Below are 5,792 nucleotides of genomic sequence, written 5' to 3' on the forward strand. Positions count from 1 at the left end.
GTCCATAGCCCTCCCAAACATTTCCTACATTTTCTTTTAAGCTTATTCAATATTATCAAAGTAAGGCCCTATTAGCCCTATTAGCCCCCCAAATCTCAAACGCTATATGCGCCTATGTATATCATTATAATATAGTATTATACGATAATAATGTATTAATAACTACGTAAAAATCAATAATGAAAATTAAATACTATTTTCTTATATAGGCGGTATTGCGGTAGGTACGTATTTAGAATTTTCAATTTTGGCACTTATGAAATGCCGCTTCTCTTTTAGGAGGCTGGTGGGCCTATGTCATATTTTATTTCACTTTCAATCATAAGTTTTAATAATTTACTTAAATTCTACTTTACTTTACCCATACTTTTCCGTAATCATGGTCAACACTTTACATTCTACATACATTTATGTATAGGGTAAACACAAAAACTTACTGTGACAAATCATAATATGAAAAATTATCAATTAGCGATAAATGTTAACAAACATTTTCGTTGTACACTATACGAAAAACGATTCTGAACGCAGACGGTTTGTCAGCCCATAAACCTATTAACTATTATAACTATAACTTATTATTTAGTTAATAGGTCTATGTGTCAGCCTATTATATTTATAATGTTATTATCAATACGGCGGTAGCCGTTAAGTTGAATTATATATCTATTTAGCATATTATCATATTTGTATACAGTACCTACTACCTAATAAACTTTAGAAGTTTCAAGTACCTATCTACGAATAATATTTTAAAATAATTTAATTACAAGAAAATAACTAAAATCATTATTCTCGACTATTTAATATATACCTAGGTAATTTTGTACAAATTTAAACAAAATAACTATAACAAAAAACGGTGCTTATATATTTTTAAATTTGTTGGTGACAGTATGATCTACTTAGGTAAAACCTCATTTTAAATTTTCAATTCTTAGCTATAAAAACTGAACAATTATACATTTTTAACTACAAAACAATTTGCAAATTGAAAACTTGATAAATTTTGAACTTAAATGCTTGTAAAAAAAATCTTGCATATAGGTATGTATTTTAATATTTTTTCAACTGATATTGTAACAATGTTTCAGAAGCCAATTACATTATCAAACTGATTTACACAACGAATACAATTTTATTAACATTTATAAAAAAATTGTTTTTATATTTTTGAGATTTTTTGGTTAAAAAAAATGTACTCACATGGAAACTTGTTGTACGATTTTAATCCTTAGCTTTATTTTATAAATATTTAACTACAAAATAATTTTTAAATTTTAAATTTGATAAATATTCTCAAAGATCGAACTTAAAATGCGTATAAAAAAAATTATGCCAATGTATTTTTGATATTTTATGACTGATATATAAGCAATATACCAGGAGCCTAGGTCTATACAAGCTTGTATTAAAATTTGACTCTTTTTTGCCCAGAAAATAAAAATTTATTGATATCTATAGAAAAAAAAACTAAAATATTGATATTTGAAATTGTTCGTTAACGACGTAAACAGTTCAAAACAAGTCAAAATATTTTGTAACTTTTATCAAGTATAGCCGTATAGGAATTGATAAAATAAAGATATGATATAAATCTAAAGTGTACACTAGACGTCTACGGTGGTTCGATTTTGAATTACAACAAAATAAGAAAATCGCTACATGAAAAATCGAGTGAAGATCCAATCTTGTAAAAATATATTAACTTCAAACACTAATAAAAATTTAATTTTTCTTTCTTATAGACATTTATATTGATAAAAGTAGATAACCTCAAAAGAAAACCTTTATTACATTTTTAGATCTTACATTTAAAAAGAAAAATTTTTACTAATTCCTAAGTTAAAATAATTTGCACATTTTCGTGATCTTGACGTATTTTGTTAAGATTTAAATTTTAAATGCTTAGAAAAAAAATTGTGGCTATCGATTTTTTAAATTTTTAAATATCATTGTAACAATAAATTAGGAGCATTGTATTAAATTTTCAAACTTTTTTACCTAACAAATACAATTTTATTGACATTCATAGAAAAAAAACTAAAATAATTGGAAAAGTCCGTAAACAGCTCAAAATAAGTCAAAATATTTTTTAAATGTTACGGTGTATAGATAATGCTAATATAAACAACCAACTAGTGAAAATGTCATGTATCTAAGGTAATTTATTTTAGAGATATGCCAAAAATCAAAATCAATTTGGTTAAAAACCAATTTTGCGTAAAAATTCCCGTTTTTCTTTAATTTTTGTTTTGTTTTTCACGGTGCTTTTGAAAATTACTGGACAATTTTTACTTTCAACCCCTTAGAGTACCAACTAGATTCACTTCCCTATCAGAAAAATCTAAGCACTTTTTCTAAAAGGTGATGACAGACATAAAAAAAAAAACACACATCATTTTTAAATCAATACATTCATCGCTCCGCTGAGAATCTAAAATACAATTTTAAAATGTCCGCGCGTTTGCAGCTCAATACCTATAAATACGTACCTATGATATTAATATTTAATATATTATTATTTAGTATAACTCACAACTACGGAGATCTGATAAATATATGGAATTAGCAATTGCTTATAATAATAAATATACTTTTTAGTTATAACTTACCTATTATATAGGGTGTACCGTGAGGATATACCCATTAGCCGTGGGGTAGGACTCGCCGCCTGGACAAAATCGGTTTTTTGTCATTTTACTATATAAACTAAAAAAATTATTAAAAATCATGAATGAAAATAAATCGTTGAAAAGTCAAAACTTTCACAAAAATAAACTCTATAACATGGCTATCTTAAATTGTTTCAAAAATAAAAAAAATACCTTTTTTATTTTTTTTACCAAAAAATTTAATTTAATTACAAAATAATATAAATAATAACTATAAATTATATGTAGTGTCCTTGTCACTATGAGTCTAATAAAAAAAAACATACTTATGATATATTTATTATCTCAGGAGATATAGCAATGGGTAAATCCTTGCGGGACTCAGTATAATTTAAATAAATCGGATAATTACGGTTACGTTCTATTTAAATAATAATTATTGTGCTAAATATTTGTTTTTAATAATTAATTGTTGTTTATTATTTTGTGTACAGGATGCAAGATAACTCCTAAATAGCTGAAACAGTCTGGTCATAAAGTAAAAAAAAAAGAAGCAAACAATATTATTAAAAATAACAAAATTATTTTTTGTATGCTTTCATTATTTAAATATACATTTTTTTTTGAGTTTTATCGCATTATTTTTTACATTAAAAATGTAGGTATACTTATTCAGTGTTTGATTTGGAAAAAAACTAGAAGGGGGACTCAGCGGATGTTTGATGAATGAGCGTTCCACACAAAATTAACTGTCACATTACCGTGGATGGCAAAGCCCCTCCAGCCACCCATAATCCCAAAAAAATCATCAAATTTACTGTACAAAAATATTTTAAAAGAAAAAAAACACTTGTTTATTCCTTATTTTTTTTAAAACATTAAATGCAATATTATTAATTAATTATTATACAAAAGAAAAAGAAAAAAAACAAACTATGTATTAAATAAGGTCCATAAGTTTTCAAATGAACTATTTTCATGTTTAGAAGATCGTTTAGGACAGTTTACTTCATCAGAATTTCTTTTTCAATCAACCACTGTACTTATTACAAGTAGGTACTTAGTATTATACATTTTTTTAAATAATAATTTATAACATATAACACTTTTTCTACTACGACTTAGGGTTTCTTTAATATCAATAAAGATATTGTTATATTATGTTGATGTTGCATTCATATAAAATGTAGTACAAATGTAAAATTATAATTATTTATATGATATCGAATTATGTGTGTTTAATTATTCCTTTTTATATTTTAATAATATATATTATTGTATAGAGCTTATTAAAAAATGTACGGATTCGATTTTTCATGCCACGAACTAGCAAAATTGGTAGTGTGCAAACTATGTACAAAATATATATACTATATTTATTGCTTAAAATGTATGCCTAATAATAATCATAAAAAAATGTAAGGAACATTCAACTGTATTTATTACAATTATTATTAAATATTATTTAAAAATTATAAATATTAAATATAGATATACAAACAATTTTAATCTTTTATTATATTCCATAGTGATTCATAAGAATTTTCTTCGGCTACTTTTACTCTTTTAGGCCAGTTTTCTTCAGTTTCAAGTCTTTTTCCTTTTTTTTATCCAAGATTAAATCCATTTTGTTGTATTTATTTTTTTGACTGGTAGACCAACAGCATATGTATATGAATATTAATGATTAAATCTTTAAATATGTTTAAAACTTTATAATTCAGAAAAACTTCAAAGTTTAAATATTGATTTAAGTGTTGTACTGTTGTTGTTGTTGAGCTTTATCAATCTTTGATTTTAATCAATATTGGTGATATTGGTACGGATAAAATAAATATCATGAATGTTATAAAAAAAGCTATTGAAAAAATGTGGTAAGTATTATGAACTTCAGAATTACTAAAAAACAACAACAACCAAAACTTTGAGCATGGTCAATTTTACTATAATTTTTTTCATGACTTGATTTTTCATAGGTAGTCAAGTTTTATTTGTTTAAAAATCAATAATATCATCTTATCAATATTTTATAGCAAATGCAATGAATAACGTAGGTACTTATCATACCTATATACCTAGCTATATATTTATTTAAACGTAATTAAATGTTTTTTAATTATAAATATTATAATATTAATAAACTTAAATTGCCAGTCAATCGTATTATTTTTTGCTTAAAACTGCAGTTGTGCAGTGTATGTACCTATACATAAGTCGCGAACGAACGTCATCTACCCGCAGAAATACAAATGACATCGCCAAATAACCTCAGAACCACTTTTACATTGGCAATTTCCCAACGCACGGCGGATGCACGGCCAATGTTTAATTGTACGTTTTAGATATAAGACTATGTGCTATTTTGCGCATTTATTGTAATACAAAACCATTTATTTATTTATTCGTATAGTAGGTACACAGGAGTCAGGCGAGTAAATATATTATAATGTGTAGGTAGTGAATTTATGAATTTTACCGTTTTAGTCTTAAGTGAAATTTCTCATTTTTACATTTATTGTTTAAATGTTACATAGGTACCATATAGGTAACAAGTTTCACTTTACTAAACTTCTAAAATGAAAATAAATAACACAATTTTAATATTAGGTAGGTAGGTAGGTTATGTAGAAATCTCATGTTGTAGGTACACCTAGAGAGCCTTGATATTAAAGAGAGTGGTCAACTCGGTGAACGTTTTCTATTGGCTGGCTGTTATCATTGATTATAGACGCCATTAATCGTCCAAATATTTATATTTTATATTTAATGCAATAGTTTATTTGTTGAAATTGTTCAATATTAATTAATTTAAATAATTTATTACGTTTTTTTTAGTTAATATTAAAATTATTCTCAACTTTTCTGAAATATAATTTCTGTGACAAGTATAATACCTATTATATATTATTTAAAAGTAAGTACCTACCACTTTGTTATACTTTCAAGTACCTACCACCTAATACTGTTTGTGGAGATGGTCTAACACTCAATTTTTGCATTTTAAAATTATTATATAATAAATGTCAATAAAATATGTTTATTTGTTATTCATATTAATTATATGCTTTTATGCGCTAAAAGTTGTAAATCAGTTTATTGAAAAATTAATCGTCGAGAAAGCTTATCCAATTGGATTTGCATACTTTCAATAAAAATATGTTAGAACATAAAAATCCA

Source organism: Acyrthosiphon pisum, chromosome X (genome assembly GCF_005508785.2).
Source record: "Acyrthosiphon pisum isolate AL4f chromosome X, pea_aphid_22Mar2018_4r6ur, whole genome shotgun sequence".
NCBI classification, from domain to species: Eukaryota; Metazoa; Arthropoda; class Insecta; order Hemiptera; family Aphididae; genus Acyrthosiphon; species Acyrthosiphon pisum.